This window comes from Gopherus flavomarginatus (genome assembly GCF_025201925.1).
Source record: "Gopherus flavomarginatus isolate rGopFla2 chromosome 13 unlocalized genomic scaffold, rGopFla2.mat.asm SUPER_13_unloc_1, whole genome shotgun sequence".
Lineage (NCBI taxonomy): Eukaryota > Metazoa > Chordata > Testudines > Testudinidae > Gopherus > Gopherus flavomarginatus.
Genome location: NW_026114609.1, coordinates 735,163 through 761,098, shown reverse-complemented (window position 1 = coordinate 761,098; position 25,936 = coordinate 735,163). Strand labels below are relative to the sequence as shown.

The window sequence follows — 25,936 nt, the reverse complement described above, 5'->3', positions numbered from 1 at the left end:
CCCTCCACACACCCCCTGCCATCCTCTCCAATCTCCCTCCCAGAGCCTGCACCCTCATCCCTCCTCCTATTCCCCCTACCCCTGTCCCAGCCCAGAGCCTGCACCCAGCACCCAAACTCCATCCCATAGCCTGCACTCTAGAAACCCTCCCCACCCAAACTCCCTCCCAGAGACCAGCCTCTCACCCCTTCTTCACCCAAACTCCCCCTAGAGCCTGCACCCCTCCTGCACCCCAATCCCCAGCCCCAACCCAGGGCCTGAACCCTAGACCTCCTCCCCCCATCTCCCTCCGAGAGCCTTAGGCAGATGGGGGGCAGAGTTTTGGGGGGTGGGTTCTGAGCGGTATGAGTGACATTATTGGCCCACTGCGAGGATTGGAGGACTGGCACTGGCCCTAAGGTAAATTGAGGTTGAGACCCTGCTTTAAGGGATTGGAACAATGCTGGAGAGACTGACGGGCACGGAGCTGGGGAGCCGTGTGTGCTCCAAGGAGAGTTGTTGTTGTGCTCTGGTGACACAGAGCGGGGGTGGGAAGTTTGTAAGCTGTGGTGTTTGTATAGAGAGAAAGTTTAGTAACCCCTAGGTTAAAAACTGTTCCTGCTCTGAGCTATACATGACACTCTTTGTTGCGAGTATAGATCAGTGGGTGAATGTTTCCCTGCAGGATAATAGGTTCCTAGTTCCAATCCAAGTGATTCCCTTGAAAAACATTTTTGAATGAAAATGGATTTCCAGACCCATCTCCAGTATGTTCAGGAGTTCGCTGAATGGGGATGGTTGAAATGAATTTAAACACTCAGCATTTTCCTGTGCAAATGTATAAAGACCTAGCAGAGCTGTCCAGCAGCTGAAATCAGTTCCAGTCCTTGGCGTCTCTGTATCTGAGGCATGTGGGACACCTTTGTGGTGATGACAGGTGAAAAAATGCTGAATTCAATGAAAGCTGAGACCATAGGAGGGGAAAGTGAATGGCAGCACCACACAGGGTCATAACACTGAGACACGGGGTGTCACTGTCACTACTCCTGTGTTTTCCGTCATTTATATCCTAAGGAACACACCCTCCCCCTCCCCCACACACTGTCACACACAACCTTCTCCCCTTGAGCCCAATCCAACCCTCCCCTTCTCCCACACACACTCCATGGGACACAGCCTCTCGGTGACTCACCCAGATGGGGGCTTGTCTCTGCATCTCCCCAACAGAGGAGCAGAGAGCTGAAAGGGCCCCAGGAGACCAATGGAGCTAGGCAGGAATAGAAAAGACTTCCCCTCCCTTCTCTTGAGTCCAGTTAATCTCACCCATGGGTCATTCCTGCCCCGGGTGGGCTCAAAGCACCAACCTTCCCCTCAGCAATGGAAGGTGGGAACCAGCTCTATCACACAGAAGGAGGCTCCCCACCTCTGCTGCTGCCATTCAGCAGCCATTAATATTGATTTGTTTTAGTTAGTGCAACCCCCTCAACCCCTAATCCAGCCATGAATCAGGGAGGCAAGACCCTCAATTGGGGACCAGAGGGGTAATGGGTTAGTGTACGGGACTTATAGTAGCCGTGCTGAGTGGAGTGATGCTGAAGTTGTGAATTCAAACCTCACCTAAAGCACTAGCTTTCTTTAAGCTAATGGGTTCTGCCAATCAGTTTGCCCTACAGAAAATACAATTGCAGCTCAGAAGACACTGAGGTCCCCTTGCTTTACAGAGAGCAGGGCAGATTCCATAGATCTACCAGGCTCTGCTCTCTGCCAGCCACCAGGGTCAGGCAGAGCCCAGAGCACTGCCCCTGACTCCCCCTCAGTCTTTGCTCCCCAAACCACATGTGTGCTCACCCTCTTCTCTGTGAGACTCAAACCCTGCCTGGCTTTCTATATGTTGATGTGGTTTTCGTCTGGCGTGTTGATGTGCATGTGGGCCCTGTGTGATTTTGGTGGATGCCTGGCATAGTTTTGGGTGCGTGTGTGTATGATTTTTGCATACAGATTGTTTTTTTGCTTAGTATTCTTTTGATATGTGGGTTTTGTGCTTTCTTGTTGTGGGCTTTTGCTGTGTTTTTGGTGTGGATTTGTTCTTTCTATATTTTGTGTGGCTTTCCCTTTTGTGTATATGCCTCTGTGTGCTGTGTGGGTTTGTGTGGGTTTGGTTTTTGTTTATGTCTGTGTGGGCCTGTGCAGTCTGTGATTTTCTCTTTTTCTCTGTGTGTTTGTCTCTCTGTTTGTATCTTTATGTGTAAATTCACTGGAATTTTTCAGAATCTCCACAGCTTTGCCAATTTTCACCAGGAATTTTTCTCCATTAACAAATTCTGACGTGTTCCCTACTAGTTTGTGACCATTGCCCCAGGGGCATGTCAGTCTCAGGGGCCTGATTTCCCATTGACCCTTCCCCCTTTTATTGGGACTGGGAACTAGCCAACCAAAAACTCCACTAAATTTTAGTAAAGGGCCAACAGTCCCTTACACGAGCCAGCCCCGTGAGGGTCACCGATGGCCAGAGAAGGCAGCACTAGCTGGTCCCATTATGGGCAGCACTCAGGACTCTGAATCCTGCAGTCTGAGTTCAAATGTCAGTGGGACCTTGTGCTGGTTTGTGGTAAAGCCCTGGAACTCAAAGTGCTCAATTTCCCTGTCTCCAGTTGTTTAAGAGTGAGTCTTTCCCCTCCTGCTGGGTGACTCACACCCACTGGAGCCAGGTCTTTGGTTGAGATGGCTGCAATGGCTTGGGGTGTAGAAGTGGCTATGGCTGCCTGTAGTCCTGTGGTTTGACCTGGTGGTTGGGATTCTTGCTGATTCACCTGATGCCCACAAGTTTGGCCCATGTCCTTGCTGCCACATTTTTCCTCTGGCCCACATGGCGCTTGAAGAAAGGAGTGCCAGGGCCGGGATTAATAGTCAGGGCTTGGCAGGAGGGAGATGGAGCCCAGCCTGGAGCCCCTCACACCTTCCCTCCTCCGGACAGCTAGAGCAGAGGTGGCTGGTGCTGACAGCTCCAAGGGAAGGTTTATAAGCCACTGAGCAACAGAAGGCGGGGCTAGAGGAGGGGACAACCATGCCTATGAATGGCCAGCAGACAGCCACAAAGACCCCCAGCCAGGCTGCTTCCTGCCATGCCAAATACCCACTGAAAGCGACCCGCAGACCAGCATGTAGGGCAGCTGCTGATGCTCTGTGGCCAACATCAGAAGAAGGTAGGAAAGCAGTGCCAGCCCCCTGGTGTGACCTCTGTCTGTTCCCACTCAGGTGCTCACTCTTGCAGTGGGGCAGGAGATTTTACCCCAAGAGGCTTTTCCCCAGCTGGCGAGAAGCAGAGAAACACCCAGGCTCCCAAGGTGCTATTCACCAAGCCCCCTCCAGCACAGGGACAGGCGCACACTTGGAAGAGGGAAACTGCTCTACACGCCAGCCTGGCCAGCCGCCCATTATCTTTGGCAAGTCAGGAATGGCAAAGGCTAGACTGGAAGGACTTGGGGCTCATGCCTCAGCCTTTGTGACACCCAACCCCCAACTCCTTCCTGGGGCTCTAGCTGAAGCCAGAGCACTGGCCTGAGCGGCCAAGAAGAGGTTCCAGACCTGATGGAAGCAGGACTTTCAGCACGAAAGTAAAACTGCAGAAACACAACCATAAAGGGACTTGAACCCTCAATTTCTGACCCAAAATCAGACACCTTATCCATTAGGCCACATGAAAAAAGCCCCTCCAAGCCTGTCTTTAGAAAAGGCAGACACTATGTTTCTCGGGTCTTGTACTGAGTGGGGCCGAGACTCTCTGGGCACAAGATGTAGAGTTCCCAGCGACACGTGAGAATTAATTCTATGGAGCCAGGTGCAGGACCTTGGCAGGGAGGCTCAGGTATGGGGGATTGGGGTGCAGTGGATGGGCTGGCTGTCTAGGGGAGGAGATTTAGTGACCCTCAGGTGCAGAAGGGAGGAAGAGGAGGAGGAATTGGCAGTGGCCGTGGAGAAGAAGAGGAGGAGTGAAGGCTCTTAGCAAGCCTGGCTAGATCAGTCAGTAGAGTATCAGGCTTTTAATGGGAGCGGCCAGGGTTTGAGCTGCTGTACAGGGACTAAGCTTTTATGTTGACTTGTGTGCCAGGAGCCAAATGATTCCTGGTGGTGCCCAGAGCCATGTGTGGGACAGAGAGGCTGAGACTTGTGGCACCTGCTCTGCAGCAGGGATCCTGGCAGCTCAGACTCAGAGAAGGCTTCTGCGCTCAGATGCGCTGACTTTGAGAGTTCCCGGGCAGTGCTCAATGCCTGCTCCACCACAGGCCCTGCCCCCAAACCATCAAATCTCTTCCCACCCCACCCTGCCCCACTTCTTTCTCTCCTCACTTCTCCAGTACACCCCATCAATGGCCGGCAGGAGGCGCTGAAGGAGAAGAGGAGGAGCTTGTCGGCCAGGCCTGCTAGCAGGTGGGAGGTACGGGGCAGCTGCTGTGCACCTTTTTTTTTTCTCTGTTGATTCTGCAGCCCTGTAGCACCCATGGAGTCGCTGACTTGGCTCCTTTCACAACCTAGAGAGAGAAGCAGAACCAGGGCTATGGCTGATCTGTGGGGCACCAGGTGAGTGGCAGAGGAGTCAGGTGCTGAGAGTTTGCCTAACACCTCAGGGACACAGTGTGAGGTGGTGTCCCAGGGATCTCTATGAAAAGAGCAGAACAGAATTTACTTGGGTTGGGGAGAGAATTGAGAGTGTCTCAGGGGGTTGTAGAGAGGTATTGTCCAGTTTAGAGACTGGCTAAAACACAGGCCTCGCTGTGAGCAGGATTTGAACCTGCGCAGGGGAACCCTATTGGATTTCGACTCCAACGCCTTAACCACTCGGCCATCACAGCTGTGAGCACAAAACTGCCCCACTGCCAGAGAAACTGGTAAAGAATCACAATGCCCAGGCGTGAAGTCATCTGAACTACAGAATTCCCACCCCAAACCTGGTTCCCAAAGCACAGGGGGGATTTGGAGTTTGTTCCCTTTGCTTAGCCATGTGCAGTCACACAGAGAGCGCATTTAAAAGTCTCCTCTCCCACAGAGCGGAAATGGGAAATGATTCTCAACTTGAAGCTTGATGTGAATGAGGATGTCTGGGCCACAGGGCCAGGGACTGATCTTTGCTATAAAAACCAGTGACACACAGAACCAGGCTAAGGAAAATGTTTCCTCGAGTCAATAAGTGGAATAGCAGCAGTATTGTGCAGAGAAATGTCTCACAAGAGGAGTCAGCGCATTGGTGGTTCAGTAGCAGAAGTCACAGATACAGCGGGGGAGGCCTGTGGATTGGGAGTGAGGGGCACTGGCAGAGCAGTGAGAGGGGAGCCCAGGGCTGGGATAACAGGGGCTGTGGGTCAGGACAAGCAGTTCTGCGTGGAGTGTTCAGAGGTGCCCTCTATCTGCCCTTTCTCTGCACCGTCCCTGTTCCCAGAATGCACCAGGCCCTGGACTGAACTCTTCCCCTGCAGGCTGAGCTGGTTTCGTTTGCTGTGATCCTGTTGGATGGGCAGGGGGGTAAGTGACAGTCCCAGCCCACAGCCAATGCCCCCCTGTCACCCGGCACCCTTGGCACCAGATCCACCCAGCCTAGTAGAGAACTCAGCAGGGCAGGGCAGCCAGGAGCTGTGCCCTGCCAGGTGCTCAGGGGCATCTACCCTGCAGCTGGGGGATCTCCCCAGCGTGGTCCATGGGAGCTCACGCACTAATGGGGTAGCGGCAGGAGCCACGTGGTGGGTTGGGCTGGTGACCCGGGTCGGCTGGGTTCATGCTCAGGCGACTGGCCCCAGTCACCGGCCGAGCCCCCCAGCCATGCTGCTGCTGTTAGCGCACTAGCCTTGGGTGGAGGCTGCTGGCTGGTTGGACCCTGAGGGTGGATCAGGCACTAGGGGAAACCCTCCAGCCTGGAGATTTGTTGCCGAGATTCCTGGGAGCTGCCAATCCCCATGGCTTGTGTGGCTGTCCCCCGGGGCCCAGCAATGCCTCTGGAGGGTGGCTCGTGTCACCTGGGGGGAGGTGATCCAGGCAGCGGGCAGCTGGGGGGTCTGACTTACTGATAAAATTGGTCTCTTCACTCCATGGTGCTTGGCAGCCTGGGTCCGTACTGACACCTCCCAGGAACAGGTCGGGGTTGGGTGGGGTTAGAATTTCCCTCCAAAGTGATTTTAGGGTCTGATCCTGCAAGTCCCCCATGTACCTAGTACAGGATGGGTCCAGGCACCTCACTCGATCCAGTGCTGGCGTGTACAGCAGAGAATTGGAAGCAGCAAATCGAGGGATCATATAAAGAGACTAGAAATACAAGAAGTTATTTTTGAAAGGAGAAAAGAAAAAGATGACATTCCCGAGCTGTTTAATAGGGTGAATTGCCCCTTGCAGGCTGCGAAGGGAAATCTAGGGGTTGTGTTCACCTGTTCCCAGGGCTGTGTCCTCAAGACAGATTTGTGGGAGAAAGAAAATCACCACCGAGAGAGGAGTTGGGCTCAGGGTGGATTTTTGTGCTTTGGCAGGGAATTTAGGACCTGGGACTGGAGCCTTAAAGAAGGAGCGGGTGAAGGCTCCCCTCTGCTTTCAGGCTGAAGGAATCCTGGGTTTGGTCAGTCCGTCCGGGGGGTCACATCGCTCCCAGGCAAAGAGAGGAGGAGAACTCCTCTCACAATGACACATGTGGATCCTGGAGAAGAAGTAAGAGATAAGAGACCAGCAGCAGGTGAAGGTGACTGAGGAGGGGAATCTCTTGTGCATGTTACGGAGCACTTGGGCAGCTGTGGCCATTCAAACACACTGAGCTTTACTAACGAGCAATGCCAGACTGCTGTGACTCAGAGAAGGGTTTAGGTGTCATAATGGACAAACAACTCAGCATGAAATGCCCGTGCAATGCTGTGGTCGTCCTTGGATGTACAGGCAGGAGAAGTGACTAGATATAGGCACTAGTGTTATCTCTGTACAACATTGGTCAGACCAACACTGGACTTTTGCACACAGTCGTTCTGGCCACATTTTAAGATGAAGAATGAAAAATTGGAGGGGGGGGGCAGAGAAGAGGAAAAAAAGCGCTGAAAAGTTGCCTTCCAGTGCAAGACAAGAGCTCAGTCTGCTCAGTTTATCACAGAGAAGACCAAGAGGTCACTTGATGACAATGCGTAAATCCCCTCCCAAAGAGAAAATTCTGGGTACTGAAGGGCTCTTTAACCTAGCAGCAAAAGGCAGAACAAGAACCAGTGGCTGGAAGTTAATGGCAGAGAAACTAAAATGAGAAATAAGGAACACATTTGCAATCTGAGTGATTAAACACTGGAACAAAGTACCCAGGGCAATGATGGATTCTCCATCCCACATAGGAGTGGCAGGAGGGGACGGGGGGCGGGGGCTGAAGAAAGTGCTCACAGGTGAGATAGAAAACCATTTCTCTCTGGTGCTTGGCTGGTGGCCTTGCTCTCATGCTCAGGGTCTCCCTGATTTCCATTGCTGGGGTAAGGAAGAAATTTCCCCCAGCTCACACTGGCAGGGATGTTGGAGTTTTTGTCATCCTCTGTGGCATGGGGCACAAGTCACTTGCCCAGATCAGCTGGGTACATCTCACCAAATCCATTCCAGTGCAGGGGCCTCCCGTATTGGTACCCCCTGCCTCTCCTATGCTCCGTCTGTGGCACACAACAGGATATTCTCCTAAAGGCTGGAATATTTTGGTTTAATCTCTGTTGTTGGGCTCAGTGCAGGGGGGACTTTGTGGCCTGTCACGTGTATGGGGGTTAAACAGGATTATTTAGTTGTCTTGACTGGCCTTAAAATCTAGACATGGATGTTCTGGCTACAATGTTGCAGTGTGTGACCCATGGTCTCTCCAGCTCCCAGGGGCCTCGTTCCAATCGAATCCCAGGTCAGTATTCAGAGACTGGCAGCTGCAGCGCAAGGCAATGGGGGCTGGTGGGAGTCACTTTGGGGCTGTCACTAGTCACAGAAAACAGAACCTCTCCCAACATCCCAATTGCTGCCCATCAAGACATCTGGCCGTAGAGGAGCCGGGTCAGTGCCCCCCGTGGAAGGAATGAGGCAGGATGGAAACCCCCAGGATGGAGAGTTGTGTGTTTCAGCCATGTTAGTATCACTCAAACACATGCACTGTGCCCACACGCAGAGTCAGTTCATGCTGTAAAACCCCCAGACCCACGAGGGACGTGTTATTCTCAGCACAAGTTCTGCTTTAACCTATTAGAAATAACCCTGTAATTATTGTGGCGTCTCAGTGCTAGAGGACGCCAAACCCCTGAGCTGTCAGCAGAGGGCCAGGTGAAGCGTCACTGGACACTGTCAGTGCTTCAGCAGCGAGGCTTTGTACTTGCTGGCCCTGGTGGCTCAGACACATGGATAGGGAAAGAGGAAGCTTACACACACACCCCAGCCGGAGCCCTCACCCCCTCCTGCACCCCAACCCCCTCCCCAGCCTGGAGCCCCTTCCTGTACCCTGAACCCCTCATTCCTGCCTTTCATGCCCCTTTACAGCCCTCACCTCGTCCCACCCCCCACCCCCCGTTGCAGCCCAGAGCCCCTTCCCGTACCCTGAACCCCTCACTCCTGGCCTTCACCCCCCGTTAGAGCCCTCACCCCTCTCCTGCACCCCAACTCCCTGCCGAGCCCAGAGCCCCTTCCCATACCCTGAACCCCTCAGTTTTGGCCCTCACCCCATATTAGAACCCTCACCCCCTCCCGCATCTCCACCCTCCATTCCAGCCCGAAGCCCCTTCCCGTACCCTGAACCCCTCATTTCTGGACTTCACCTCACATTAGAACCCCCACCCCCTACTGCACCCCAACCCCCTGCCCAGCCCAGAGCCCCTTCCTGTACCCTGAACCCCTCATTTCTGGCCCTCACCCCACATTAGGACCCTCACCCCCTCCCGCACCCCAACCCCCTGCCCAGCCCAGTGACAGTGAGTGAGGGTGGGGAAGAGCAAGCCACCGAGGGAGGGGGAATGTAGTGAATCAGGGGCGGGGCCTTGGGGCAGAGGCGGGGCCTTGGGGAAGGGGCGGGGTTAGGCTGTTTGGTTTTGTGCGGAAAGTTGGTAACCCTACTTCAGGCCTAAAGCCTGGGGTGACCTCTCCACCCCAATCTCTAGCCAAGCAAATTGGAGCCTGCAGGTTTCCAGGCCAGGTTCACTTTGTGTCTCTCATTGGAGCTGCTCTGTACTGGCTCCCTGCCCAGCCGCTGCTGCTCCCCCAGAACCCCACCCAGACCTGCAGCCAGCTGTAAGCTCTGGGAGTCACAGCCTGTTCCACATGTGGCTCTGCATCCATTCCTGGGGATTGCCCTCCGCATCCAGCTCTCTGCAGCTCCTCGCCTGCCACATGGCCACCACTTTCCACAACAGCCCAGCCCTTTCCTGCTTCAGGACAGTTCCCTTGACCTGGCCAGAGGAAAGGGAAGTGCAGCGGGGAAGGAAATTGTGGGGATCGTAGTCCCATTCTTCGCAGATCTCTCACAGTCCCAAACATAGGCTGAAAGACACTGCAAACAAAGTTCCTCTCTGCCCTATCAGATTATGAGTCCCAAGGTTTTTGGGGTCACATTGACTGCCCCCTCTTGCTTAAAGAAACAGTCTTAAAGTCTGCAGCTGCCTTTTCAGCTCCTTTCTGTACCTTTAACTGCAAACTTTATATTATATCCTTTTGGTAACACCCTGATTTCCTGTATTTTTTTACCGATTCAACTCCAAAAGATCCATGAAATGTTACCAAGAAATAGAAAATTGAGAAAGTCAGTGTGTTTGTGAAAATGTTCATATCTTTTAAAGCCATCTCTTGGGTCAGTGAACCCTGATCCATGGACATTCAAGCCACACTGAAGACTGGGCATCTGAAGGGAACGTCCAGTTGAGAGACAAAGTTTCCGTCTTCCCCAGTAGCAGGCTCAGCAAAGCCAGCGTCACATGAGCTGGCAGAGACCATGTCCAGGACAGGTCGGTACATTTCCAAAACCTTGGAGACCATGGCCTGAGGCTCAGTAGGACTGACACTCTGTAGACCTGAGTCTAGGAAAAGAAAAGGGATGGACAGTGAACAAGTCAACACAACCCACTCCTTTTCACTGGGGGGGGTTGCAACAATGAAAAAAAAAATCCTCAACATTTTAGCTTTGGGTTTAGATTTCCATTGAAAACCACAAAGTTTTCTTGAGAAATTAAAAAAATCCTTCAGCCCAGGCAGCCCGAGGTGCTGGGCCCCCTGGCAGGTCGACACCTCAGCCACCTCTTGCCTCATGGCCTAGGCTCTCAATGCTCTGCTGGTTGCCTCCTCCCTTGAAGGCCCCAAGCAAAAAGAAACAAGTACATGCCTAGCAGAAGACAGTTTTGATTCATCGACCTTTGGTTAATGGACCCAGCAGGCTTCTCCTGTGTCACTTTGCTGGCTCTCTACCTACAGCCTCCAGCACCCACACTTGCCTTGTGAGCTCTAGCGCTGGCAGGCAGATGCGCAGGCTGCTAGGCAGCAGCCTTGGTAACAGTAGACATGTGTCTCTGTGGCGCAATGGGTCAGTGTGTTTTGCTGTTAATTGAAAGAATGGTGGTTTGAGCCCACCTAGGGATGGCGATAACCCCTTGCTCCTCAAGACCTGCTGGGAGCCTCAAAGGCTACCTCAAACCCGTCTCTCTTGGCCTCAGTGGTTTCAGCTCAGGCCTGAAGACTGTGCTGGGTGCGACTCAGAAATCTATCTCCCAACACCCATGCCGGAGGCTCAGGCTTAATCCTCAAGGCCGAACGCAAAACCTTCAGCCAGGCGTGTTTTGCTCCATTGCCGCCTCCGCCCAAGTGGCAATGGAGAAATGTAGGAGAAACACCGGCTAGAAGACGCCTCCCTCTCACTTCTCTGTAGGCTGTGACATTATTAATATCAGCTGGGACCATACAGATCATTGCTGCCACCACTGTTATATATTTGCAGCAAATATTGTGCAAAAGTTGTCGTGTGAGGTGTCTGTGATTTGCTGGTTATAATTATACTAGCTGTATGTGTGTACCATTTTTGTATATGAAGTTATGAATATGGGCTATGTACTTGTATCTCAAATGTATTTGATTTTAAGTACCCTCAGTGATGCATTTGGTCAGCTTGTTGAGAAAGGACTATTCTCAGTTAAGTGCCCAATCAAGAAACGCTTCACTGACAATGGATTTTGGAAAATGCCAATCCACATCTGAGCTTTCCTGGGAACATTCAAACTAACATGTAAACAATGGTGTAGGCCTGCAAATTGAATCATGCATGGACATGTGACCTGCCCATGTGACTCCAGACTCCATCTTGCTGCTGTCATTTTCCTAGGTCAGCCCTAGGACCAATCCTATTCAACTTATTCATAAATGATTTGGAGAAAGGGGTAAACAGTGAGGTGGCAAAGTTCACAGACGATACTAAACTGCTCAAGATAGTTAAGACCAAAGCAGACTGCAAAGAATTTCAAAAAGATCTCACAAAACTAAGTGATTGGGCAACAAAATGACAAATGAAATTTAATGTGGATAAATGTCACGTTGGGAAAACATAACCCCAACTATACATACAATACGATGGGGGTTAATTTAGCTACAACTAATCAGGAAAGAGATCTTGGAGTCATCATGGATAGTTCTCTGAAGACGTAGCAACGAATTGACACATATGACCCCAAGATGAGATCATTAATACACTAACCTGAGAAGAAGGACACCCCAACACTAGTAGGGAGAAGAAATACAAAAAGGGAAGAGGGGAGAAACCCCTACTGAACATGCATTACACCTAGCGACGGCAGCAGAACAGATTATCGACTACACAACCCAAGAACGGGATCTGCATGTTGCTGTAGACAGATCAGTGAAAAGCTCCACTCAATTCACAGCCGCCAGCAAAAAATTAACATCAAGTTAGTATTCATAAGGAATGGGCTGGAGAATAACACCAAACATTTGTATACAAACCAAGGGGGAAGCCTCCAGTACCCTGGGACCACCCTGCCTACTACAGCGCTGCACACAGGATATTTTATATCTATCTTTGAGAACTGGGGAAGAAATGGGTCTAAAAAGAAACATTTGCTAATGAGAGAAAACCACCCGAATATGAAGATATTTTATATTAAGTGAGAGTAATTGGACAGTGGAAGTTCAATTAACAGACAGCAATAATTCCCCTTCCCCCCCCCCCACCCACCCACCATTCACATGGCAGCAGGGAGCCCTTTGGGGAGCTGCTTTAAGAGGGTATGTGAGGGGAGTGTGGAGCAGGAAAACTTCCTGGCAGTGGGAAGGAGGCAGAAGCAGGGGCAGGGAGGTGACTGGCAATTGGGGGTAGCAGTAGCCAGGACTGCATAACCTTGTGCTGGACAGTCTCCACTGCGGACTTTTTCCTTCTGTCCCCTTCCTTGCCAGCAGAGAATGGCCACCCCAGCCCACCCTAGAGGCAGCTGTGTCTCAGGGCTCTGCAAACTGCATCCATTAAGTCCCTTCTCATTTGGGGGATGATTCAGGACAATTTCACAAAGAAAGGAAGAAAATTTGCTGCAGGTCAAACGGGTGTGAAAATATCCCAAATCTGAGATTGTTAAATTAACATTGGAGAATTAAAGAGAAAATGGGGCAAAATCTGAAAAGGAGACTAGAGAAAGCGTCAATAATTGCTCCACCAGCACCGACCCCTCATGGAGCCCTTGCTGCTTTTACAGCTGAGAGGAGACTTCCTCTCTCTGATGTCTGGCCATGGTGGAACTGGTGACCCAGTGAAGCTGACTTGAGGCTGATGCAAGGTAAGCAAAGCTGAACCAGCTGCCCAGGGTACCGGGTTGGAAGTCAGAATAGGGGGGTGGGCCTGGGTTCCACTACATCAGTGGTTCTCAAGCAGGGGTACGTGTACCCCGAGGGTACGCAGAGAACTTCCATCAACGCATCTAGTTAATTGCCTCATTTTACCACAGGCTACAGAAAAAGCACCAGCAAAGTCTGTACGAACTGACATCCCCGCACAGAGAGTGACTCGTACACATGGCTCTGTGCCCCAGGCACTGACAGGGGAGCGCAGGGCTCACACCCCTGGGGTGTATGGATAATTCTCAGGTACAAGGAGACGGTTGCCAGCCACGCGCAGTCCCCGGGCGTGGGGACAGGCAGCTGTTTCCAGATCGGACACTCGGGGCCCACAAGTGACCTGCTGCCTGACACCAGCTCCTGGACTTGCCTCTTGGGCAGGAGACCCCCCCAGCCCCTCCCCCAGTCTACCCCCTAATCTCCACTCCCCTCCCCGAGCTGGGGGAGAACCCAGGAGTCCTGGCTCCCATCCCTGCCCCTCCCCCACTCTAACCCCTAGCCCCCCTTCCCCGAGCTGGGGGAGAACCCAGGAGTCCTGGCTCCCAGCCCTGCCCACCCCCGTGTTTCCATAGGGCTCCACCCAACGCCCCCCCCCCCCCCCCCAGCGGGGCAGCCCCGCGGGGCACATCGGGGCGGCACAGACGAGGCCAGGGGAGGAGCAGGCGCCCGGCAGCCCCCACCGCACTGGGGGGCGCCGCGCTGCAGGGGGCGGGGCCAGGCCGAGACCCCGGGACACGAGAGTTCGCGTCAGAATCAGGAGCCTGGGGAGGGCGGGGCCGGAGCTCTCTGGGGGGCGGGGCGGGAGGTGTCCGATTGACCCAGGGACCCGCCCTCTCCTGGGCTCGAGAGGACGGAAGTGCCCCGGGGCAGGCTGGGAGTTGTAGTTCCTGGCTCATCTCAGAGCGGAAGTGACGAACGGTTGCTCAGGCAACGCGCCCCCTCCCGGTGCACACTGGGATTCGTAGTTCTCCCTCTCACACGCGCCCTCTATTGGAGGAGGGGCCGTAGCTTGTCAGTTCGCCGGGCCCCTCCCCGCTCCCTGATTGGCGGAGAGAGCGCGGGACAGAGACTCGGCGCGTGGGGGGCGGGCCTGGTTCCCTCGCCCCGAGGCTTCGCTGCCCCCGCCCCCTCCCCACGGGGAGCCGGGGGGGGCACCAGTGGGACCCGCCCCGGCGCTGCGGGGGGGACGCGGGCTCGGGGGCAGCCGGCGGGCGGGGCCGGGCCGAGGGGCGCTGAGGCGGGACGGGGAGAGGCGGCTCCGCACGGGGGGGCCGGGGGCTCAGACACCCAGTTCCAGGCGCCAGGCCCAGCCCCTGCCCCGGGAGCAGCCCCGGGCCCGTGGGAGCCGGGCGGGGGGGCACAGGGCAGAGGCAGCGCGAGTGAAAGGGCTTCAGTCCCCCCCGCTGGGCCTGGGGGGGCAACGGGGGGGGGCTGAGCTGTCTGGGAGCAGCCCCACAAGCGGCAGCCTGGGGCCGCGGGGCCTTCAACCTCCCCCAACCTGCCCCCGGTGTCCACCCCCCATTTGCTGTGACTCTCCTGCCAGCACCGCCCCCTCCTCTCCCTCTGTAGGGCCCCAGCAGCCCCTTCAAGCCCCCCCAACCTGCCCCCCAGTGTCCCATCATCTGTTGTGACCCTCTCGCCAGCCCCACCCCCATCTGTGGGGATCCCTCAGCCCCCAGCATCCCCTCCCCCATCGTGTTCACTCTACCTGGCCTTTCCCTTCGCCCCGACCTCCTCCTCCCCCCTGTCCTCAGCACCCTGACACTGACCTCCTCCTCTCGCCCCACCCCGACATCCTCGTTCCCGTTCTCAGCACCCCGCTGTCCCTTCCTCCTCCTCTCCCCCAACCCCGTCCTCAGCGCCCCACCCCTAATTGCCTCCAACCCATTTCTCATTGCTGGGCCCCACTTTCCCATCCTCCCACTCCCCCAGTCCATCCCCAGGGTGTGAGGTTCCTCATCTTTAATCTCTGCTACACCCAAACCTGCCAGGTTCCCCTTTTCAACCACTGTGGGGTCGTCCAACCCGCCGACACCCATCCACTCTGGGCTCTCTAAATCCCACATTCCCACAATGCACGTTGGTAACGCCACTCTCCTCTCTCCCTAATCCCCCTATTCCCTTCCCTCAGGTCCTTCTGGACACCCCAACCCACAGTCAGGCCTCCTCATACATCCCAGTCATTCACATGCTGAGCTAGTTCTTCAGGGACCCCCACAGCCCAGCAGACTTCTCCATCCATGAGCCCCATAGATCTGTGGCCAGGAAGGTGAGGAAGATCCCCCTTTGGCTGGGCTGGCTGTGGGTGTTAATCTTTTCCTGTCTTGTGTGTGCTGTACTCACAAAGGCTTTTTGCTCCCTCGGGGTGGGGTGTGGTTTTGGCCGAAGATCAGGTGTTTTGGTAGCCCTGTGGATGCTGTGTGGTGTCTGGAATGGGGCGTGTGTGTTCCCATCATACCCCTTCCCCTCTGCCTGCAGAGCTGAGGACAGACAGGTCTGAGGAGCAGAGCAGGAGCTCTGGGAAGGAGAAAAGCAATATGAAGATGGAGTCTAAGATGAGACCAGGTAACTTCTGTGGAGGGAGACATGCTGAACAGGGCCTAGGATTGGGGAGACAAGCAGGTGTGAGCCCTGGGCTCAGATTTCTAATTGTAGCTGTGATGGCAGAATGGGAGGAGGGTTGAAGCCGAAGCCCTGGGGTGCGGGAGTAGCGAGAAGAGGAACCTCACCACCATTTCTTTTTCTTTTCCTCTTGTGTTGTGTTTCATACCAAGGGAAAAGAAGTCATGGGGACGGAGTCCAGCCCTGAGGTGAGATGGAAAGTGATCAAGAGCAGTGACAGCGTGAATCCTGTTGATGCCAGGCAAGAGCTCCCCAACTGAGACAAGAGTAACCGTCCCTGTCGGTGAGATGTGTATCTGGTTTGGGAAGGGTTCTGGTCACAGCCGTACTGGCTCCAGGCAGGGACTTCCCGTTACCTGGGTGTGGGTTTCCGGACTAGCTGTGGCTTCAGGGGAGATGATGTTGCCATTTGCGAGATCTGATCATCTCTCTGGCCAGGAGTGGTGTGTGCTCCCTAGCAGAAAGTTGGATCCATGAGGGTGACTCCCTGTTGTGAATTTCTTTCGTCCTCCTAGGTTTCTCTCTCTGTGTTGGCCAACTTTCACTCAAACTCTCTCTCTCTCCTTTCATGGACACCTGTCATGAAAATTCCCCTAACTGAAAATTTTCTGCTGAAAAACCAATACTAATCTGTTTGAGGACTTGATTTGAATGTATTATTGTTATTCTCTTCTGATTTATCTCATTTCAGTCTTTGTCCTCCAGATGTGTTTCCAGCTGTTGAGTTGTGGGGGAGAGAGGCCAATTCATAATGTCTCTACTTCCCTTTCATAGTTTTTTCCAACTTGCTAGAAAGTACCTTTGCTACGACATGAGTCAAGCACTGTCCATTGTCTCTGTGCTATCTCAGAGAAGTCTGCATTGTACATGGTTCCTGGAATAGTCCTTGGGAGTGTGGATACCTTCAATGGGCCAGCAGGGAGTCTGGCTCCTCCATTTTTGCACCTGAAAGGCTGGTGGGGGGCATTTCCCAACCTCATAACATATTTCTGTAATGCACACAGAGCAAACTTCATAACTTCCCAAACCAATGTGAACACACAGAATGCAAGAAGACATTAATGTTCAACAGATGAACAGTTCAAGATTTTTGAAATGATCCCTCACCAGGCAGACTTTGTTCAAAATGTATCATCACTATATGAGAGTGGTGAATATGGGGCTTGCAGGGTGCTGCTTTGAGCACAGCTTGCCACCCCTGGGCTTACATTGCAATGGGAACGTGCCCTTAGAGTCTATCTCTCCCGGGATAAAGATGGCAGGATGACTGGCCTGGGTCATCTGACTTGGGCTCATTAAGCTAAGGCTGAGAGGCTGAAAACTGTGGTGCAGATATTTGTGTTCACACTGAAACCTGGGTTCAGAAACCATCACCCCTCGTGGGGTCTCAGAGGTTGGGCTCAAGTCCATATGTCTGCACTGTCATTTTATAGTCTTGCAGTCCCAGCCCCATAAGAAAGGACTTACTGAGTCAGCTGACCCAGGCTTTGAGACAGCTGCCCTGGGTGTGTTAACGGCAGTGTAGACATAATGTTAGGGTACGTCTCCAGTGCAATGAAACATCCAGGGCAGGCCTGTGTTGGAGTTATCAGGGTAATGTGGCTTCTTCTGTAAAGTTGCAGTGTACGTGTCACAGCTCAGGCTCAGTACCCTGCTCTAGGAGCCCAGAAGGTTGGGAGGGAGTTTAGCAAGTGGAAATGGTAAAATCGCAGTGAAGTATTACCCTGGAGTCATGTCAGTTCTCCATTGGTCTTTCTGCTTTTGGGGCAGGGATAATAACTCTCAGTGGTGCCTTGTTGAGTGGCTTTTGGGGCACCTGCTCTTGGCTCCTGTCAGAAGAGAAGATTCAGAGCTAGATGGTCCTTTGGTCTAGCCCAGTGTGGTTTTTCTTATGGTTTAAATTACACTCCAGGCACTGATAATAGAGTTACTGAAAGTTTAGGAGTTAGCAGCTGGTAGATTGTGCATGACCCCCTGGGGCAGGGGCAGGGGCAGGGGCAGGTCTGGACTCTCACACCAAATGCTCTTTGTGGCTGCCAGAATCTGTGGGCGGCTCATTTAGGTTACACTGAGTGTTAAGTCCTGCTTTGTGCACAGTATATGAGAATGAAAATCCTAAACCGCCCTTTGAAATAATGAATGTAGCAGGACATGTTATTGTCCCTGCCCCAAAGCAGACAGACCAATGGAGAAATGCCATTGAGTCCAGGGTAATACTTCATTGCAGTTTTACCTTTTTTGCTTGCTAAACTCCCTTGCAGCTTTGAGGGGGCCCAGAGCCCAGTATTGGAAGCACCTGACCTTTCTTTCTTCTCTTGCTCTTTGTCAGCAAGGGGAAGAAAAAGAAGCTCTCCTTCAAGCTGGAGTCAGAAGGGCGACGTCAGGATGACTTCCTGAGTGCCGGCTCTAGTCATTTGCTCTACCAGCTGACCTATCGAAGGGCTGCCACTTTTCTCTCCAGGTTCGCCCATTGGTGTGTTCAGAATGGAGAAGGGTAACTAGTGGTGTTCCCCAATGGTCAGTCCTAGGACCACTCTTATTCAATTTATTCATAAATGATCTGGAGAAAGAGGTAAACGGAGGTGGCAAAGTTTGCAGATGATACTAATCTGCTCAAGATATTAAGACCAAAGCAGACAGTGAAGAACTTCAGAGACGTATCACAAAACTGTGATTGGGCAACAAAATGGCAAATGAAATTTAATGTGGATAAATGTCAAGTAATGCACACTGGAAAAAATACCCTCAACTATACATACAATATGATGGAGGCTAATTTAACTATAAATAATCAGGAAAGAGATCTTGGAGTCATCATGGATAGTTCTCTGAAGACTACCATGCAGAGTGCAGCAGCAGTCAAAAGAGCAAACAGGATGTTAGGAATCATTAAAAAAAGGAGAATAAGATAGAGAATATCTTACTGCTTTTATATAAATCCATGGTACACCCACATCTTGAATACTGTGTACAGATGTGGTCTCCTCTTTTCAAAAAAGATATACTGGCATTAGAAAAGGTTCAGAGAAGGGCAACTAAAATGATTACGGGTTTGGAATGGGTCCCATATGAGGAGAGATTAAAGAGACTAGAACTTTTCAGCTTGGAAAAGAGAAGACTAAGAGGGGATATGATAGAGGTATATAAAATCATGAGTGGTGTGGAGAAAGTGAATAAGGAAAAGTTATTTACTTGATCCCATAATATAAGACCTAGGGGCCACCAAATGAAATTAATAGGTAGCAGGTTTAAAACAAATAAAAGGAAGTTCTTCTTCACACAGTGCACAGTCAACTTGTGGAACTCCTTACCTGAGGAGGTTGTGAAGGCTGGGACTATAACAATGTTTAAAAGGGAACTGGATAAATTCATGGTAGCTAGGTCCATAAATGGCTATTAGCCAGGAAGGGTAAAAAATGGTGTCCCTAGCTTCTGTTGATCAGAGGATGGAGATGGATGGCAGGAGAGAGATCACTTGATCACTGCCTATTAGCTTCACTCCCTCTGGGGCACCCGACATTGACCACTGTTGGTAAACAGATACTGGGCTAGATGGACCTTTGGTCTGACCCAGTATGGCCGTTCTTATGTTCTTATAGGGCACCTTCTACACGGCGACTGGGCAGTTGACTGACTTTAAATCTAGCTAGCTCTGTTGGTAGAGCATGATGCTCTTAATCCCACCATCATAAATTCAAGCCCCATGGTGGGTGATAGCGACAGCCCTTAGGTGTCACTCTTCTGCTAATAATCACAGATCAAAAGGAAACAAACTCTCTATGCTCTTTGGCAGGTCATGTTTCTTTTTCTCTCTGAGCTTCACTAAAACATGAAGAGAGAACAAACTGACATTTGCATCCTATGTTAAGAGAGTATTTTCTCCTCTTCCATTGTACCCCAGGCAAGAAGAGGGGATAATAACCAGTTAACGGATGATGGCAGAAGGAAAAGTTTGGTCTTTATAAATAGGACAATTATCATTTGGTCTCCATGTCCACTGATGGTAGGACAAGAAGTAATGGGCTTAATCTGCAGCCAGAGAGATTCACGTTAGATATTGGGAACAGCTTTCTAACTCTGAGGGTAGTTAAGCTCTGGAATAGGCTCCCAAGGGTGTCTGTGGAGTCTCTGTCCTAGGAGGCTTTTAAGAACAGGTTGAACAAACCTCTTTTAAGGATACTCTGCATATACTTGGTCCCATAGACAACCTGCTCTGGCTCTGGTTCCTTCCTTCTGCTCCCTGCCTGGGCCGGCTGCTCTGGGCACTTGGTCCCACATGCCCCCAATGCATCATCTCTGCTTGGCTCTGCTTCAGCAGAGAGGGCTGGATTTCATGACCTCTCCAGGGCCCTTGCAGTCGTACAGCTCTATAATTCGATGCCATCGCAATACAATACAAACAACAACAAAAGTGGAAACACCCCAATCTAACATCTAACAATTCAGTGTGAACTGACATTCCACAGCACAAAGTGACAACACGTAGGAGTGCAAAGCCCGCCAATTCAGCACCATGCAAATGAACGCCCCATGGGGCAAAATGACGCACTGCAAAAGAGCTCAGCTCAAACCAGTGCAACACAAGCCAGTGCAAAAACCATACAACATGAAAAAATGCATCGGAGTGCAAAGGTACACTGTGCAAAACAGCTCAGCGTGGAACAACGACACAGCGCAAACCCACACAACAGAATCACATAGAAAGGTAGGGCAGGGAGGGACCCTGAGAGTCAGGACCAAGTCTCCCTAGGCCGTCCCTGACAGGTGTTTGAAGAACAAGGAAACAAAGGGCACCACACACTTCTGTTTTTTGGATGAGCAAATAAAAGGGAGTAGCATTGTCCCCCTCGGGTAGCCCCTGTTCAATTCCAGGTCAGAAAACAAAACTCTTCTGCAAGAATATCCAAAAAATATTGTGTTTCACTTTACTTCATAAGTACAGTTGTGTGGCAATTATTTGATGACTCTAAAGTTTCATAAAAGTGTGGGAAATATGGATGTATCTGAGGAAATGGCTTGGAATGAAGGAAGACAAAAACTGATGGGTCGAGAGAACAGGCCCTGTTTCCCCCTGGTTTGGAACTTCTCTCACAACTACTGGAAGAGAAAAGCTAAGCAAATGGTGTTCTGTTGTTGCAAAGGAGATTAAAGTGAGGCCATTTTCTGCAGATAGAATTAAATGGTCATGTCAGGAGTGGGATTTGAAACCACATCTCCATGCAGAGACCAGAACACCCAATGGATTGGAAAAAAAGATACTTTTAGCTAGCACTTTAGACCAGTCTACCATCCTGATGCTACAAAGAATGTGACTTATCAACCCTAGTTTTCATTAATAGTTGATGAACTCTTTAGGGAGGTCAAGATGGCACATCTCTTTCAACTCCTAGAGACCTTGTACAGCACAGCTGATTTTTAGACACACTCACCCGGACCTAAAGTTACACGTTTCCTAGAGCTCCATGAGTTCTGTGGTGTTGGAATCTCCCTGCTCACGTTTTAAGTGAACAAAAGATGGGTGCTGGCATTCTAAGAGAGTAATGGTGAACCTCAAAATCCTGCCCTGTGCACCAGCCAGTTAAGCAACCAGCACCCACAACCTCTACTATGATAGCATCCTGTCTGGGAACAACTCGCTTACCAACAGCTGGGGTGTGAAATCCTCATTTCTTTGTTGTTCTGTCATTGTAGCCCCTGCTTTCCTATTGCTTGTCTGTATAATCTCTGTCTGGTTCTGTAACTGTTTCTGTCTGCTGTATAATTAATTTGTTTTATGTAAACCAATTAAGGTGGTGGGGTATAATTGGTTAGAGAATCATGTTACAATATGTTAGGATTAGTCAGTAAAATGATTGGTTAAGATAGAGCTAAGCAGAACTCAAGTTTTACTATATAGTCTGCAGTCAATCAGGAAGTAAGGGGGGAATGCGAATGGGAATTGGGGTAGGGGAATTGGAATTATGTTTTGCTAAGGGGGGGAATAGGGACAGGGAATGGGAACAGGGACACAGGCAAGCCTCTGTGGTGTCAGAGCTGGGAAGGGGGATACTGAGGAAGGAAACTGGAATCATTGCTTGCTGGAAGTTTACCCCAATAAACATTGAATTGTTTGCACCTTTGAGCTTCATGCATTGCTGCTCTCTGGTCACGTGAGAAGGACCAGGGAATGGGAAGGTGATGGGATAAACCCTCTAACAAGTACGTCTTTAAGGGTGTGAAACCCCCCAGAACCAGTATAATTAAGCTGACCTAAGCCATGGTTAGATAGTGCTAAATGAAAGGAAAGATTGTTTTGCCAATGCAGCTATTACAGGGATGGAAAACCCTTCTGGCCCCTGTAGCAACTGTATACTCCACAGGGCTACAGCAGTATTTTAAGAATAGCCAGCCTCAGAGGGTGACGAGATCTGGCTCCATGGATGCTCAGGCACTAAGACAGCAGCAATGACAATAAACTAATACTTCCGTAGTTGACAGGATTCAAACCTGCGTGGGGAGACGCCAATGGATTTCTAGTCCATCACCTTAACGACTCGGCCACAACTACTTGATAGACAGGTGCTGCCTTACACGATGATTCTGTTCTCACAGAATTGTCACTTCAAATGGCTCAGACCAATTCCCCCAGCACACTCACGGCTGTGCATTAGTGTAAGTGTGTCCATGGTGAACAGCAAGAGTTCCTGCCCATTTCCCTTCCAGATGGAGCATGATTAGTGTGTTTGTGGCTAATGACATTGCTATAGATTCTTGTTCATTCCCCACACTGACAATTCAGACAGTCTTTTTCCTATTCGAATCTCCACCATATCATTCCAATAGCCGGGGGGAGGATTTCTCTGGGGCACTGAAATGTTTCACGGGATTTGTGTATGAGCTCAGCCTTGCATTCCATCCCTGATGTTTCATGGACTAACAACAGCAGCAGAAAGAAAGAGCCGAGCCAATATCTCCCTGGCAGGGATGCAGGTGACCATGTCCCCTCTGTCTGACCATTGCCATTGCAGGAGAGAAGGGTCCACTGGAATCGAATGCCCTGGCTCAGACAAGAGACACAGGGAGGTTTTACTGTTATTGGATCTGTGCAAAGGAAATTGTGCCTCTATATGAAATTGAGGAGGGAAATTAAACGTCCACATGGTGGCCCAGTGTCTTAAGGAATGTGGGCAATGGACTCTGTCTGAGAAATGATTTAACAGGAATTTGTATCAATGTATTGCCCTGATTAAAAGCTATGGCTGTAAGGTGCCACTGTTGTTAGTACTTGAACCTGCGTGGAGACACCTGAGTGGGTGTCAAGTCCATTACCTTAACGAGGGGTAGTTGATTATTTTGTCAAGATCCAAATTTCTTAGTCAAGATCTAGTCAATGTCTAGATGATAGAGAAAATAATACACTGATGATAATAAGAAGAATTTAGAAGTATTTACAGTTGCTATGGGCATAACTATGATGATTGTTTCATGTTTCACTCTTTATATCTGACACCACCATCACCTTTCCCTTTAGCCTTGTAGTTTGCCAAGGGTAAAACTAAACATCTCTTCAGATACAAGGGAGTGTTTGTGTTCACTCCTGCTAGCTACACAGAGGCTTGAAGTAGCTGCTTTCAGTCCTCCGGCTCTGCAGGGATAAGAAACATTTCAGGGTGTCACTGAACTGAAGGAGGGAGATCATTTTTTGACAGATGACGCCTCCTCTTAAAGGTGTTTCTCTGGCTGGCAGCCCTGGTTCCCAGGTGTCTCCTGAGGGAAGAAAGTTTCTGTGCAAAATACTAAAACTTTTAACAGAGAGGAGGGAAAGGCAACGATCACATGGTGGGGCCAGTGTGTATGACAACGTGGTTCTTTTATGTGGGATGACTCTGAACATTGACTGATCTCCACTCCCTTGGATTTGAAGAGATGTTTAGTTGTGCACTTAGGAACCTATAAGACTGAAGCAATTTTATGGGTGGTGACACTACGATGGAAGGGTTTTTTAATGTTGTAGAAGTTGTTAAAAACACTTAGCTTAAACTGGAACTGCTTGTTATTAAAGGCTGGTTTCCCCACGTCAGTTCCATAAGCTCTCCTAGAAACACCCTGGGTTCTCTCCTGCCTCGGTGGGAACTAGAGGGAATCGTCCCCTGCTGCCCTTGGCTCTAGGCTGATTTTTCTGGGGAGGGGATGTGGAATTGATTTGTTCGCTGTTGAGAAGGGAGCCGGGCCAGTTCTCAGGGAACCAGAACTCCCAGCATCTTCCCAGCCCAACCCAGGCTGCTGCCCCGTCCCAGTCTCTGTTCCTCTGGGAGCCCTCCATGTTTGACTCTAGAGCAGGCTGGGAGCAGCAGCTGAGGCAGAGGACAGCCTGGGCCAGGCAGATAAGGAGTTTAGCAAGCAAAAAATGTAAAATGGCAGTGGAGTATTACCTTGGACTTGACGGCATTTCTCCATTGGTCTGTCTGCCTTGGGGCAGGGACAATAACACGCCCTGCTGCATTCGTTATTTCAAGAGGCAGTTTAGGATTTTCATTCTCACACACAGTGCACAAAGCAGGACTCAACCTTTGGCATAAACTAAACAAGCTGCTCACAGATTCTGACAGCCACAATGAGCATTTGGGTGAGAGCTCAGACCTGCCCCTGTCCCAGAGGGAGAGTGTCATCTGTGTGGGGACTGGACCACTGACCTACCCACTCCTAACTCCCAAACTTTCAGTAACTCTATTATCAGTACCTGTGAGTGTTATTTAAACCATAAGAAAAACCACACTGGGCTAGACCAAAGGCCCATCTAGCTCTGAATCTTGTCTTCTGACAGTAGCCAAAAACAGGTGCCCCAACAACCAGTCAGCAAGACACCACGCAGAGTGGAACCCAGGATCTCCTGTTTACGAAACAGATGTTTTAGCCAGCTAACCTATGGTGCCTGTGGGTAGCTAAAATACAGTGTCTGCCCACACCTGACTCCCTGCCATCGCCACCAGGGCCTGACAAGCTTTGCTTGTATTTGGATTCTGCAAAGCAGAGGAGCAGGTGACGTTTTCCTTACAAGTTGTGTGTGAGTGAATCTTTGGCCAGGTCTGCACTACAAAGTTGTTTCAGCAGAATTATGTTGCTCAGGTGTGTGAAAAACACACAACGCTACTTCGGTTGGCAGTTTGTGGCAGGTGTACACACTGCAATGCCACATCTAGCGACAAAACTGCCCTGTTTTGCTGACAAAATAAAACAAGTTTGATGAGAGGTCTAGAGCTTTTTGAAGCAAACTTGAAGTGACAGAGTAGACGCTGCTGTTCATTATATCACCATAACTGGCCTCCTCCAGTATCCCACAATGCCCGCCATGAACTCGCCTGCCCTGCATTCCTGCTACAGAGCCATGGGCCCCTCCCCTTTCATAGCTCCAGAAAGTTATGACAGCTGAGCCAGCTGCTCTGCTCTGGCAGCCAGGAGCAAATCACTGCCGTGGATGCTGCTCTCTCCCGCACCATGAACACAGAGCAGGGTGGCGGGAGCTTCCTTACAGTGTGGGGGGCCACTGGCATCCGAACTGTGACATGCCCAGGACACCCCTTCCCTCGAGGAGGCTCTTACCTTCTAAACAGGGACGGCTGTTTTCTAGTAAAATCAGGAAAAGGGAAGGAGAAAACTCGAAAGAGGTTCCTCCTGGCGCTCACATAAGTGAACCTGAATACTTTCTCAGTCCTCAAAGAGAGACCTTGAGAAAGAGACTTGCTGAAGCAAAGCCACAGGGGTCTCTGAGGTTTCCTTGGCCCCTTGTCCCTGTCCTGCCTGGCTGATGTCAGCATCTCTCTGTGAGGTCACCACCTCCCCATCACCTTTGACCAATAGTCTGAGGTCCTGCAAAAGGCCTTTGTGATGTCACTGCCACATCCCTCCCTTACTGTGCTAATGTCCTGCCCCTGGCCAGGAACTTTGGAGGTTTGGGCTACTCCTGTGGTCACCCCACTCAAAGAGCGTTCGTTCTAGGAAGCAAGCCGGCTAGACAGTAAAACATCAGACTCTGATCCCAGTGCTGCACTCCGTTTTTCAGAAATTAGTCGACTTTATGGCCAGAAGAGACCATTAGAGCATCTAATCTGACCCCCTGCATATCACAGGCCTCCTGTATGACACAATAGCTACTTTTGGGGCAAACACATTCCACAAAGGCATCTAGTCTTCATGAAATGACATCAAGAGATGGTGAATCCACCACTTTCCTTGGTAGCTCTTTCCTGTGGTGAAACATCCTCGCTGTTGAATTTTTGTGCCTTATTTGTAATATGAATTTGTCTCTTTTCACCTTCCAGCCACTGTGTCTTGTTATGCCTTTCTCTGCTAGATTCAAGTGCCCTTTAATGCCCAATATTTTCTCTCCATTAAGGTCCTTCAACACATCACTGAAGTCACCTTTCAGTCTTCTTCTGATAAGCTAAACAGGTCGAGCTCTTTCAGCAACTCACTAGAAGGCATTTTTCTCCAGCCCTCAGAACATTTGATGGCTCTT

General features: G+C 50.9%; 1 long non-coding RNA gene and 2 other non-coding genes across 3 annotated transcripts; 1 reads left to right on the top strand and 2 right to left on the bottom strand.

Moving 5' to 3' along the window:
• Positions 1 to 4,747: 4,747 nt before the first annotated feature.
• Positions 4,748 to 4,829, bottom strand: TRNAS-CGA (transfer RNA serine (anticodon CGA)). The gene has a single exon. It is a non-coding gene; the product is annotated as a tRNA-Ser (tRNA).
• A 10,387-nt stretch (positions 4,830 to 15,216) lies between these two features.
• Positions 15,217 to 15,924, top strand: LOC127040996 (uncharacterized). Its single transcript, XR_007771573.1, has 2 exons — positions 15,217 to 15,384; positions 15,594 to 15,924. It is a non-coding gene; the product is annotated as an uncharacterized LOC127040996 (long non-coding RNA).
• Positions 15,925 to 21,906: 5,982 nt separating this feature from the next.
• TRNAS-AGA (transfer RNA serine (anticodon AGA)) lies at positions 21,907 to 21,988 on the bottom strand. Its single transcript has one exon. It is a non-coding gene; the product is annotated as a tRNA-Ser (tRNA).
• Between the last annotated feature and the right edge of the window lie 3,948 nt (positions 21,989 to 25,936).